Source organism: Canis aureus, chromosome 23, assembly GCF_053574225.1.
Source record: "Canis aureus isolate CA01 chromosome 23, VMU_Caureus_v.1.0, whole genome shotgun sequence".
Lineage (NCBI taxonomy): Eukaryota > Metazoa > Chordata > Mammalia > Carnivora > Canidae > Canis > Canis aureus.
Window position 1 is genome coordinate 10,465,798 of NC_135633.1, and position 14,157 is coordinate 10,479,954.

General features: G+C 44.6%; 1 protein-coding gene, 1 long non-coding RNA gene and 1 other non-coding gene across 3 annotated transcripts in view; all 3 read left to right on the forward strand.

Annotated features, from left to right (window-relative positions):
* Positions 1-14,157, forward strand: part of SERGEF (secretion regulating guanine nucleotide exchange factor) — a 221,308-nt gene that overhangs the window by 153,074 nt on the left and 54,077 nt on the right.
* The window catches only part of LOC144294587 (uncharacterized), a 47,421-nt gene that overhangs the window by 1,644 nt on the left and 31,620 nt on the right, over positions 1-14,157 (forward strand). The window contains exon 2 of the long non-coding RNA XR_013361938.1: positions 3,648-3,730. This is a non-coding gene — a long non-coding RNA (uncharacterized LOC144294587). The remainder of the gene's footprint in view (positions 1-3,647; positions 3,731-14,157) is intronic.
* On the forward strand, positions 13,479-13,585 carry LOC144295605 (U6 spliceosomal RNA). Its single transcript, XR_013362688.1, has one exon. It is a non-coding gene; the product is annotated as a U6 spliceosomal RNA (small nuclear RNA).

The window sequence follows — 14,157 nt, forward strand, 5'->3', positions numbered from 1 at the left end:
TCAAATACTTCAAGTCTGTTAGCAGTGTCCCCACCCCCACTGCACCCCAGAGCCCTGGTTCTGTCTGAAATGCTTACACCAGGCCTGCACAGCCATTACCCTGTTAGTGATCTTTACTGCTCTCCTGTGTTAAATCCTGATTCATCTGCTGTTCCCTGTCTTCCTCCTTCTTGAGATTGGTCTCTTTGGTGGAATGCATGTTCCAGTAGCTCCCTGAGAAAGAGTAGTTAGAGGTAAATTTTTTGATTCCTGGAATTTCTGAAAATACATGTTTTCACACTTGATTGACAGTTGAGCTGTGTGTAGGATTCGAGGTTGGAAATCCTTTTCCTTCTGATTTTTGGAGGTTTTTCCATTGTCCTCTAGCTTCTAGTGTTACTAGTGAGCAGTCTATTTTTTTTTTTCTAATTTCTGTTCCTTTGTATGTGACCAGGTTTTTTTTTTTTTTTTTTTTTCTCTTTAAAATTTTTAGGAGTTTCTCTTTCTCTTCATTGTTTTGAAATTTTACAATGACGTGCCTTGGTGTGGATGTTCTTTTATTCCTTGTCCTGGTACTCATTGAATCTTCTAGTGGATGCTTATGCCCTTGAATTCTGGGAAATTTTTCTTGAAATCATTTTTGATAATTTTTTCCTTATTTGTCTCAGTTCTCACTTTCTGGGACTTCTTAGATGTGTATTGAATTTCCTGGACTTTCCTTCTAATTTTCTTAGGTTTTCTTTCCTCTTGGAAATCTTTTGACTTTTTGCATCACCTTCTGGGAATTTTGCTGACTTGATTTTCCAGCCTTTATAATGGAATTTTTATTTTGGCTCTCTTTTTTAATTTTCAAGGACTCTTTATTCTTCTGAAATCCTTTTTTTAAAAAAATAATTTTCTAGGGGGGGCACTTCACGGGGTGAGCACTGGGTGTTATGCTATATGTTGGCAAGTTGAATTCCAATAAAAAAAAATTTTAATAAATAAAAAATAATTTTCTGTCCTTGATCATATTGTAGCTTTGTCATCTATTATTTTTCAGTAGGTACTAGTATAAATGAGTTTTAAAAATGTTTTCTTTTGCTCTTGGCTTTGTCTCCGTTTCTTCTACTTTTTTCTTTTCTTTGTTTGGGGTTTTGTCCTACCTATTGGAGACTATGCTGGATGTTGTTTGTTTGCCCCCCAGATGTGCTCTTTACACCCTGTCATGTGCCTCCCAGGAGACTGAGCTCCATGGCCTGTATCAGCAGGCTCCCTTGCCTTCTGACTTCTAGTAGGATTCGGCTAATGAGAGGCACAGCAGGAGATCTGAGGACTGGAGAAAGGTGAGGTCAGCATATTTATTCTCCCAGCTTCTCCCCTCTCCATAACTTCACCCTCTGGTTCCACTAGACACAGCCTTCCCTTGCCTCTGCTGGCTTAGAGGTGGTGAAGCTCTAGCTTTACCAGTGGTCCTGGGATGTGAAACTATCCCTGTTGGTTTCCCTAAATATTGTCCCTGCCTCTGTGAATGATTCCTTTACAAAACTCTGCCCTGCTGCTCCTGTGAGGTGTAGTCTGTCTTGTGCTGAGGCCTGGACTGTTGCAAAGGTTTTCCTCTCTAGAAACATGGTCATCTTTAGCTGTCTGTTCATATTGGGAGTGAGACACAAAGTGAGGCTATGTTTGCATGGAGAAGGCTCCCTGCCTCGTAGGTAGACCTCGTGTAAGATGTGGGGCAGAGGAGTGAGGGAAGCTTTTTCATTCATGGACCTCCCGAGATGAGTATTTATGGGCTTTTTTTCTAATTTCTTGCCTTGTCATATCTATGCCTGGCTGTTGACTTTCTGGAACAGGATGGAGGATGGAGGCTTGGGGTCCCATCACTCATAACACAGATTGTCACTGAAACTATTTGTTTCATCCTTATTGTCACTCCAGACCTGCAGTGTGTCTGTTTTTTCTTGAGTTCAGGGCCTCCCTGGTTTAGTTTCTCCAGAGAATAAATATCTAGTGTTCCCTTAGGAAGTAGCTTGCCTGGTTCTGTGTGCTGGGAAAAATCTGAGAACCTAACTGTCCCATACAGAGGCTTTCAGCCAATCTCTCTGAGTTCAGCTCTGTCTTTACCCCACTTTCAAAGGCACTTGGTGCCTCTCAGTCCTGAGGCTTTCCAGAGTTGTGCAAGAAAAGTGGATTCTAGTTTTACTATCCCTTCCAGCCTGCACTGGACTGCAGCCTGCTTCACTCTGAGTAGTTACCTCTTCTATCCCTTCTTCATCTGGAATATGTTGTGCTATCTTGTCTGCTGTTGTCTCTCCTATTCTCCTTTCCTAGGTAGATTTATACTTTCTTTAGTTCTTTCCAGTCCTTTTAATGTGGCTTTAGAAGGGAGTAGAGATGAAAGTAGAGGTGAAAGACTCGGTCTGCCCTAGTTAGTGGGAAGTTCCTAGCTCTCCTTGGTAGCCCACAGCTGCAAAGAGCAGAGGAAGCGGCCCCAGAGTAGCCCAGAGACTACAAGGCAGGCTATGAGTTGATGGAAGGTAAGCCATCCAGAGCTGAAGCTTCTGCATCTTGGCCTTTGTGATGGTGGATTTTGAGAGTTTTGTGAGCCTGTTCGTTTTATTCAGGAAGCACCTCTTAGATAAATTCTGCATATGAAGAGAATTTATTTCAATCGGTTGGGAATTGACTTGCAAAAAAATTCAACAAATGCCAATACACAGAAGGCATACAAAAACAACAAAAACCAAAAAACAACAAGTAAAATCATAGAGACTCTTGGACAAACGCATTTTAAAAACTTAACTTTGCCAAATGGAGTGGGTAGCCAAATGTTTATGGGCTTCTACTGTGGGAAGGGCCTGCCTTCTTGAGAGAGGGAAGCAGAAGTTTAGCTGCTCTAATCCCCCCCAAAGAGGAAATGATGGCCTGAATGGGGAAATGATTTGCCCAAAATCACACAGCAAGTCAGAGGCTAAGCCCAGGATGACAGCCCCCAAGTGTTGACTCCAGTTGGCATCACCACACCTCTTTGGAGACAGAGCATTAGCAACACTTGAGGTGAGCTCCAAAGGTCTCACTCTTGTCACTGTGACCTGGCAGCCATGGCATGGAAGCCCTTGACTCGGTTCACTTCTGGGTAATTTCTGCTGCTCATCCCCACTAGACACATCATGTCCTCCATTTCCCTCCCCGACAATAGCTCACAGGTTGTTAGCATGTGTGGCCCACTACAGTATAGAAATTAGACCTATTTCCTTTCATTCCCCAAGTTTTGAGGCTCTTTCGGGTGTTGCTATATGAATTCAACTGCAGTTTGAAAAAGAAGGCAAAGACATCAGTAATTCAGGTTTGGGGGAAGGTAAGGGAAAAATAAGCCAACACAGTAAATTACCAACTCTTGAATATTTATTGACCAAAATAACGGTACTAGCTGACATTGTTGGTCCTTCCCATGGACCATGCATGGTTTTATACGTTTTATATGCATTATTAATTGGTTCTTTACATTAAACATAAGGTAGGTACTATTATGCTTGGTTCACAGATGGGGAAACTAAAGCAAAGAGAGGTTAAATAACTTGCTCAAGAAGAAGAGCATTGTCCTGAGTGTATTCTACATTGTAAAGGGCTAGATATCCAATGTGGAGGATTCATAATTATTGATATTCTCCCAAATTATTCATTAGATTGATAAGAGCTGCAAAGGGATCTCTTATGGCTGCCAAGGTTTCCAGCCTCAGACTGTCCCCAAGAAGACAAAGAAGAATGAGTGTGTTCCACTTTCTGAGATATGAGAAAACTGGGAGGGTTTATATATGCAAAGAATGACAAAATCAGAAACAAAGCAAGGATGGAGATATGAGCTGAAGCCAACAAAGTAACATTTAACTGGGTATAAATGTAAGAGCAGGCCTAATAGAAATTCTGAGTCTTGGGTGTTGACTGCCTAGATGATTCCTGGTCAGCTGCAGTGAGGTCTCCAGCCACGGCAGTGGAGATATGGGCAGAGGGTAAAAGACAAACTTGATGGCTCTGTTGCCTTTAAGCTGTCAGTGGTACAAGCAATGGAGCTGTCCTGAAGACAGACTGTAAAAGGGGTCTCAAGGCCTTTCAGCTGATTGGATCAGGGCCACCCATGTTATCCAGAATAATTTCTCCATAAAGTCAATTCGTTATAGATGTTAATCACATCTACAGAATATCTTTACGGCAACACCTTAGATTAGTGTTTGATTGAATAATTGGGTACACATGCCACATAAAACTGACCATCGCTTGATCCAAATTGTATTTTAAATCATTCTGGAACTGGAGGATGGCTGAATTGAAGGAAGGAGGGTCTGGAAGAGAGAGATGAGTGGAGAAGCCAAAGCATTCATTACCTTAAGGGACGGGCGATGAGGATCTGAAATAAGTCACGGCAACTGAGATAGAAAGTAAGAAGAGATTTGAAAGACCAAGCTCACCTTATTGGGATTTCAATGACATGGCATGAACAGGGTTGAGAAGGGAAGGAGAAGAACGGACAGGATCACAGATGGTGTCCAGTGATCTGCTTGGTAGCCTGGGTGGATGAGCCATCATTGACTAAGAAGGCAAATACATGGAGAGAGGAAAGAGTAGGCTATAGGCAAGGTGATGAATTTATTTTTGAACATAACCGAGTGTGAGATGCCTGTGGAACATCCAAATAGAACTACCTGGTAGGAGATTGGGATGAAGACTTTTAACTCTTCAGAGAGGTCAGGGAGTTTCTGTAGAGAAAGATTAGTGAAGCAGGACTACCTAAGTAGTTTTTTCTTCTTTGTGTCTATATGGATAGTGTTTTTGCTAAGTGGCCCTGCTCTAGGGTATAGTTTTGCCATGCCTTTGATAATGTTACACCGATGTGACCATTCTGTGATTATTCCTGCTGCTGTAGTAGTTTGACCCTGGGCAGAGACTGCTTTCCTGGCCGTGTTTTGCAAGGTTGTACCCCACCTTCAAGACTTTCTCCTTAGATGTCAAGAAGCCATTGTGAGGGTTTGGTCCTGGGTAGGAGCCCATACATGTGAGGGGTGTGTCTCCTTGAGGAAAATCCACGATGTGATTGCTAATTTCTGGGGAGTGACCTGAAAGCACATAGCACGAAGTATGATTAATGATTTCATGTAGCAGCTCACTGCCCCAGAAAACAAGGCCAGCCCAGTCAGGCTGCCCGGGAAGAAGCACCGTCTGTTCTCCCGATTTCCAACCCTAGACCTCCTCTCAACAGGTCTGCAGGTAATGGATGGAGAGTTTCTGCCCTGAGAGGTGTGGGGGCATGGGGAAGCAGAGGAGACAGGATTTACTGAGCATCTCCTGGTGCCAAGCAGTGTGCTGAGCACCCTCCTTAAGCATGATGATAAAAACAGTGACAATCACCTCTTGGTGCCAGGCACTGGGCATATATTGTTTGATTTTCTTTTCAATTTAATTGATACCATAACTATGTAAGGTAGGTACTATTATCAGCTATGTTGTACAAGTGAGGAGGTTAAGGGGCACCTGGGTGGCTCAGTTGGTTGAGCATCCAGCTCTTGGTTTTTGGCTCAGGTTGTGATCCTCAAGGTCATGAGATTGAGCCCTGCATCAGGCTCTGTGCCCAGCAGGGAATCTGCTTGAATAATCTCTCCCTTTTCCTGTCCCCTGACTCACTCTCTCTCTCTCTCTCAAATAAATCTTAAAAAACACAAGTGAGGAAGTCAAGCAGAGAGATCAAGTGACTTGCCCAGGGCCACACAATTAGTAGATATCTAAGGTGGGATTTGAAAAAAAAAGGTTCTGATTCCAAAGCCTAGACATTATGCTGCTTCTCTCTGGTCCTGACCCTTGCTGGTCCTGTCATTCGGAGGAGCAAGTCTATAGGCCTTTTCTTTTATAGGCCTCACAAATTTCTGTCTTCACAGCTTTAAGGAGTGGGTGGGTTGGGGGAAGCCCTGGATGGGAATTAGGAGTCGTAGGTTCTTGTCTCAGCCTCTGTCTGACCTTGGACTCTTGACCTTAACATTTTGGAACCACATTTTCATCACCTATAAAATGGAGAGTCTAAAATTTACCTCCCAGGATGTTATGAGCATTGGATGGAGAAATTGCTAAGAAAGTGTTTTCGTAAACTTTGGAAGTTATTCTATTGTGTTTGTACCAATGGCTCTGCTTTTTAGAAAATCCTCTCCTGTTATTTTCCCCGACCCTGACTCCCCTTGTCCTTTATTGTGACTTCTGGCATTCTTATCACTTAAAAGTCTCTGATAATCATGCTTTGAGGCAGGAGGCCACTGAAATTCTTATATAAATAATTCCACCTCCCCGAGCCAGCTGGAGGGGGTGGGGTGGCCACGCAGATTTAGCAGCTGCCAAAGCTATAACTAAGAAGAGTCTTCTTGTCAGTCACAGGAGTGAATCATTTAAATGGCTGCTTTGCTGCATCCTTCCCAGAGTCCTAAGGTAAATTGGATAGCAATGTTGCTTCTATCAGTCAATAGGCCTTACGTGAAGCTCGCCTTCTTTCTTTGAAATGTAGCAGGCATGTGTATTTGAAAGAACATGAGTTCTGGACCCAGACTCACCTGGGTTCTATTCCCAGCATCACCACTTACAAGCTGAGTGACCCTGAGCAAGTCCTCTTGCCAGCCTGGGCCTCGGTATCCTCATCTATAAAATGGGAGTGATAAGACCTGCCTCACACGGTCATCACACAGCTCAGAGGAGATCGCAAAGGGCCCAGCACGATAGCAGGTGCTCATTAGACTCTCAGTAACGCTACTTCCCCGCATCTCCAAGCTGTGGCAACGAGTGCCTTGGAATGGTGGGGTTGATGAAGAGTGAAACGGTCTGGTTTCCAGAGTGCAGAGGCAGAGGACTCAGTAATAGACACTTGACTCACGGCTCTATTTTTAGCTTGATGCTGCCTAAGGTTTAAAAATGTGGTGTCTGCCTCAAGTGTCCCTTTATCCTTTCAGCTTAAGAGTGGGGGGTCAGAGTGAGGGTGGGGAGGAGACTGTCCAGCTTCTCTGGAGGTGCCTGTCCCACCTTCACAGTCACACCTTCCTCCTCCGTGTCCGGCACAGTCACCTTGGACATCATCAGCTTCGAGGAAGCCGTGCCGATGCTCAGGCACGAGTGCTTTGCCCTGGTCTTCAGCAGGGCCCTCTCACTACCAAACCGGCCTTCAGCTGCTTGTTACAGCTTGGGACGATTTCATCCATCACCCCTGCCCATGTTCACTGCGTGGCTGACTTCATGAATTTGGGGAGCACAGCAGTAAATCTTTTTCAGGCAGTTCCTGTCTCTCCCCTCTGTTCTCAAGATCCATACATTACAGTAATAAATGTTATTTCATGTCATCTTGCAACAGCTTCCTGTTAGGCAGGAATTTTATTTGGCGGTGAAGAGCACAGGGTCTCAAAGAGACGAGAGTTTGAATCCTAACTCTGCAGCTGAACACTGTGACCTGGAACAGATGACTGAATAACTGAGTGTAGGCTTCTGCATCGGTCAAATGGAGATAATAGTATTCATCTCCTAGGATGGTGAGGGTGAGTGAAAGAATGTTTGAGGAGCCTCAGCACGGGGCCAGGCACACAGTGAGCACTTGACACATCGTAACTGGGGCGTCAGTCTCAGAGCAGGGGAAACAGCAGTCCAGGACATTAACTCATTTGCCTAGGATGAGGCATTTTCCCTATTTTCTATGAAAGAGAAGGCCGAGAGGTCTTGCCCAAGGTTATACAACTAGTAAGCTGCAAAATCTGAATTATAAGCCAGTTTTCCCAACACCTCAGCCAGGTCCCCTGACATTGTACCAGAAGCCTCTGCAAAACTGGAATGAATGCCCCAAACCCATTTGTAACTGGCCCCCTGGTGGTGGAGTCTGAGCCCAGCCAGCCTTCTCCTGAATCCTGCTTTTTAGAAATGGGCTGCTGGTAAAAGACGTGTATGTGTGCACATCTATATATATAGGAGCAGGAAAATGTACTGGGAAACCATAATTCCCTAGAGGCTCCAGGAATGCAGTATTTTGGCTAATGGATCTTCTGAGTTTTAACTTCTTGATTTCAGGTCTTACTGCAGGTCATTAAGAAATGCATTGCAGCCAGCCACTTTCTGGTGTTAGAAGGGGCTGTCTAGAGAACATCATTAAATCCTTTTTAAATGACAGAGGATCTTGGCAGGGTCTCCAGTCATTGTCATAATGACCCGTAATGTTCATGACTCTAATTGTATGTCTGTCTAAATCTCTGACACTCATTCAGTCTTGACAACTGCTGTGTGTGTGTGTGTGTGTGTGTGTGTGTGTGTGTGTGTGTGTGTGTTGGGAGTGAGGGCAGGATAGGGAGATAATTATCCCCATCTCATAGGTGAGAAAGCTAGGACTCAGCATGAATCCTCACGGGGGACCATAGAGCTTGATCACAGGCAGAGCCAGAACTGAAGTGACATTTGCTGAGACACTGTAGTAAAGCAGGGGAAAAAAAAAAAAAGGTCCTTTGAGTCAGACATACTTGGATTTAAATCCCAGTTTTGACACTTTCTAATGGTGTTGACCTTTGAGCAAGTTACCCAGTGTTGCAGGTCTCCCATTCCTCATCTGTAAAATGGCAAGAATAATTATTTCCCTTGCTGGGATTATTTTAAGGTCATTCTGGGTAATGTATGTGAAGCACCTGGCATTGTGGCTACTCAGAGTAGGTCCTCAGCACATGGACACCATGATTCTCCCGATCCTTTCCAATCTACCGAGATGCCTGTCTGCTATAGTGACACGGGAGGCACAGGGTATGAGACTGACCTTTCTTGAGCCCATCAAACTCTAGAAGTGCTTTTTTGAAGTAAATCTACCCTCATTAACTTTAGGAAGGCGTGTTTTTGATTTACCTCTAATAATGGAGGCCCGAGACGAACTTTTATTTTGTAGATACACTTAAATAGTTTTACATCAATGCTAGAGGTGCTGCAAAACAATAAAATAAGTATCATATATGAGTGTTATGGTGGCAAATGCCCACAGAGTCTGGAAATGTTTTTTGGATCGTATAGGTCTGTCTTTTTAAATCATGCGTAGAATTTGAAGAGGTGAACAGGAGATATTTCATGTAGGATCAAAGGTGCAGAGGTAAGATAGTGTAAAACATTCTTGGCTTGGTTAGAACAGAAACTGTAATTGCGGGGAAGAGCATATATGATAAGGTTAGAAACAGACTTTCATATAGAGTTTCACATGTGTTCATGTGCCTAAGCATGTACATATTACTCTAATATCCCATCCATGTATAAACTAACCTAAGATCCTTAGTTAGAAGTGATCACAGGCATTGGCTATATATATCTTATTGCTTTCAGCCCAAGTCTGTAGGTAGGCAATGTGTTGTAGAACACAGAACACTGGACCAGGAGTTAGGAGACTCAGGTTTTGCTCTTGGATCCACCCCCATTCAGCATCTGGGATAAGACCTATAACTTCTTTGGACCCTCCCTCCTCATTTACAAGAACAAGTCACTTTTGGAAAGTCCTTTGGAACTATTTATCAAGAGCCTTGAAGATGTCCATTCAATTTCATCTATTAATTCATGTCCTGGAATTGTCTCCAAAGGAAAGACCTTAAATATGGAAACAGCTTTATGGTTAAAGATAGTCCATCTTAGTGTTTGTATGATTTAGTAAAACTAGAAGCTGCGTAAATGTCTGATAATTGGGATTGGATCAATTATGACTTGATTAATTTGCAGTATTTACTAAAGAGTAACAGCATTGGGGGCGCCTGGGTGGCTCAATCGGTTAAGCATCTACCTTTGGCTCAGGTCATGATCTCAGGGTCCTGGGATAGAGGCCTACATCAGGTTCCCTGCTCAGGGGAACCCTGCTTCTCTCTCTTCTGCTCCCTCTGCTTGTGCTTTCTCTCTCTCTAAGAAATAAAGTCTTAAAAATAAAAAAAAAAGTAATAGCATTGGTCATGTAAAAATGAAACCAAAAAGGCATCTATAAAAAAAAAAGTGTATTGGAAAAATCATGCTTCCTAATGTAGGCAACACTGTTGATATCATCCAGGATCCTTCATGATCTGGCCCCAGTCGTTCACACCAGCTACCCCTGTGCCACCATTTGCCATATATGGTGACCTAGGACATTTTCCCAACTGTGTGTGCTTTTGTATGTTCTGTTCATTCCTTCTGAAATGCTCTTCCCTCCCTTGGCCAGAAGGTGAATACTTAATCTCCTTCCAGGTCAGCTTAAGATTTCCCTGACTTCGTAGGAAAAGTAACTTGTGCCTTCATCTCTGTTTCTGCACATTTTGTAAGAAGGATCTAACATGTCTATAATCGTGTTAGTTTTCTCTATCTGTTTCTGTCTCTAAACATAGACTGGATGCCTCTTGAGGGTCAGAACTGTGTTATTGCCAAATCCCCAGGGCTTAGTAGAGGGCCCGGCACTTAATGGGTACTCGATACATGTTGTTTAAATTGTTTTTCACTCTTTACTTTTCCATATTTTCTGCATATTTTATAATGACTATACATTACCCTTATAATGGAGGTCAAATAACAGTAATTCATTTACCCATTTATTTTTAAGGAGGTGACTGGCCTAACTCAAAGGTTCTTGAACCTGGCAGTGCAGATACCACAGATACTTGGAAAGCTTAGTAAAATGCAAATTCCCATGTCCCAAGACAGGTGTCCTGAATCCCAAAATCCAGGGCAAAGATCTGGAATCAGTATTGTTTTGTTTGCTTAAATATTTATTTATTTATTTATTTTAGAGAGAGAGAGTGCGCATGTGGTGGGGAGGGGTATAGGGAGTGGGAGAAAGAGAATCCCATGTAGACTCCAAGTTGATCATGGAGCCCGTTGTGGGGCTCTATCCCATGACCCTGAGGTTATGACCTGAGCCCAAATCAAGAGTCAGACACTTAAGCAACTCAGCCACCCAGGCGCCCTGGGAATCAGTGTTGTTAATAAGCTGCTTTAGTTACTGTGATGCTTAGCCATGTGTGGGAACCCTTGACCTAACTACCTCTAAGGTGCTTTCAGCCTAAAATCTATCTGGTTCTCCGAGTGGTCTGCTAGCCCTTTGCCCCTGCTGCCATAAGAGGCTTCAGCATGAGGGCGCTGTGGACCAGCAGGCCAGACAGTGGAGAGAGTAACTATTACCGCTTCATTATCGAGCACCTGTTCTTTGTCAACGACTCCTTTACATACAGCATTTCTTATCTGTATAGTACCTTGAGGTCAGTTTTATTATCTCCGTTTTACAGATGAGGAGACTGAGGCAAAGAAAATTTAAGTGTCTTGCCCAAGGTTAAGTAATAAGTACACAGTGGAGCTCATATTTGAATGCAGTTCTATCAGACTTCAAATCCCAGGAACTGTTCCCACCCCTTCTCTCCCTCCCCACCCCCTACAGAGCATCCCGGAAGGGGGGGGCAGCCAGGTGTAGCCCTGCTGTGTGCAGACGTCGCGGGTTGGGCAGGGTGGGCACTGGAGCCCTCTGCCCTGTGGGCAGATGTGTGGGATTAGCATGCGTAGTGGGCAGCCAGATGCCACAGAAGCGGAGGTTCCTGCTCACCAAATATGCTCTGACGCCCACCCACCTGCTTCCAGGGTGCAGTGAAGCAGTGGAATTCAATTTGCGGCAGTGACCTAAGAGGGGCTATTTTTAGTAAGAAAGTAGGTCAGGGGCTGCAGCGGTGCTGCCTGAGAAATGAGCAGCCTCCCCTCTCACCAGGAGGCTTCTTCACTTCTCACGCAGCCAGTGTGGAGTTGAGGAAGGCACATCCGACATCCTCACATGCCTGCAGTTGTAATCGTCACCGTGGAGCCACTGAGGGGTGGGGAGTGGCGGGACACACACATACACATCTGAAACACAAAGCTTCTTGTCTGGGATTGCGTAGGGTCCTGGCCCTAATCCTCCTCCAGAGGTTAGAATCCCTTCAGAAAACATCTCGAACGGGATAGGAGGCTCATAAACCGTACGCCCCCTCCGTGCCAGCTACTCTTCTGGGTTTGATATGCATTATCTGATTTAGTACTTGCAAATACCTCTGCAAAATAGATATTCTTATCCCCATTTTGCAGATGTGGAAACTAAGTCAGAGAAATGAAGAGACTTACTCGAGGTCACACAGCTTGTATGTAGTAGAGTTGGCTTTTGAATCCTGTTCAAGACTTCAGAGCTGATAATAGATGATCAGGCCGTCCAACCATGCTGCGGGTGATTTTTTTTTTTTAATTCCCATTCTCTGCCCCATCTTGTTTGGTACTTCAGACAAAGTAGTATAGAGATGGCTTCCTCTAGGTGGACTTACCTGAGTCAGACATCCTTTTACCTCCAGGACACAAAAGGGTACCCAGAACACAGACCTGGTCCCCAAAGAGGAGAATGTACATCCCTACCTACTGCTGCCCAATCACTGAGGCCAGTAGTTGCCAAAAACAATCCAACCACCTGATTTCCCTGGGCCTGGAGTATCTCAAAATCCTCTGCCCCCCTTGCTGTGCCACATATTAACTGCAGATCTGTGGCAAATTGCAGGGCACTCATTGGCGATGCACAGGCGGACACGAGCTTGTTAACAGAATGTAGTAATTGACATATCGTGATTCATTATGCACAGCACGGAGGACTCTAGCAGAAGCCCACTTTGTGGCCAACCGCCGCTGGCACCACCAGCCTTGAGAATTTGTTCCTGGCTCTGTTCTGGCTCTCCAGCTAGAGAGCACCATACCTTCAAGGGCCAGAAGCAGCCCGAGGCTTCTGTTTTATCCTGCTCCCTCCCTCCAGGCAAGGAGAGAGGATATTTCCCCTGCCCCCAGGCTGCCTGACCTTGGAGGGACCTTATTTGTTCATTCATTCATTCAACAAACATTTTGAAAATGTTCCAGGCAGGCAGTGGGGAATGAGACAGATAGTCCCAGCCCTCAGCCCACAGAGAATTTATAGTCCTCTGGGCCTTAATTTCCTTATCATCAAATGGGCAGGAAAGAAAAAACTGCATCGGTCAATCTCTTCTAGCTCTAAGATTTCAGACTCTGTAGTTCTGGATTATAAACATTTATTATTGAGTCATAGTGTCAATCTTAGTCATTTGTACCCAATGCCAAAAAAGAAAAAAATAGAATTTCAGAATCTGGATGGGAACCATGGACACAAGCTAATTCAATTTCCTCACTTACAGATGAGAAAAATGAGGCTAAAAGAAGGGTATGACTTGCCTGGCATATCAGTGACAGACCCAGGGTGGGGAGGCCAGTGAGCTGAGCTCGCCTCCGCTCTAATCCTTCTGAGGCCACCTCCCCACTCGGCACTGCTCTTGTACCCCTCCTTGGAACCCTTTCTGCATTTAGCTTCTCTAACACTGAGCTCTGCTGAGTCTTTCCTATCTACCCCTCTAACCACTGCTTCTGGGCTCCCTTACCAGCCTCAGAACCTGGGGCTTGCAAGTGGAAGAGGAAGGAATAGCCCTGGAAGCTGGGCCTCAAAAAGTAAATGGAATTGGGTGCTCGCTTCGGCAGCACATATCCTAAAATTGGAATGATACAGAGAAGATTAACAAGGCCCCTACACAAGGATGACATGCAAATTGATAAATGGTATTGGATTTGGGCAAGACTGCCAAAAAGCAGGACATGAGGAAATTGAGGCAGAGCATGTAGTTTGCTGTCAGAGTTCTCAAACAGCAGTATGGGCAAACTTCAGTGAAACTGAAAAAGGAGACCCAGTGGAGATAGCTGGTGAGCAGCTCAGTGAGCTCACAGAACGCCTGCAGAAAGGCCTGCTTCCCCTCAAGCCTCAGAACCTCTGTACCTCTGACCTTTGCCTGTCACCTACATGTATCCAGTAGAAGGAATCTAAAGCTGGAAGGACAGAGGATCTTTCTGATATTCTAGCAAGGCAAGGGAATTGAGCTGCCTGTGGAGAAGTCAGGAGCAGGAGGCTCAGCACTTTTTCAGTGGCCAGAGTGTCCCCTCCTGGGTGGAGAAAGATGCTGTGGGTATAGCAAGGCCTGAGCCAACCCGAAGTGCTTTATTTGTCTGTTGCTTTTCCCTTGCCTTCATCACAGTCTGAGAACCCAGACCTTGAAGCACTGTCCTTGATTAATTAATAAAGTTTATTGCCCTATTGCGCTCCCCTAGGATGGCGGTGGTCAGAGGTTAGGATAGGGCGGAGAATATGGT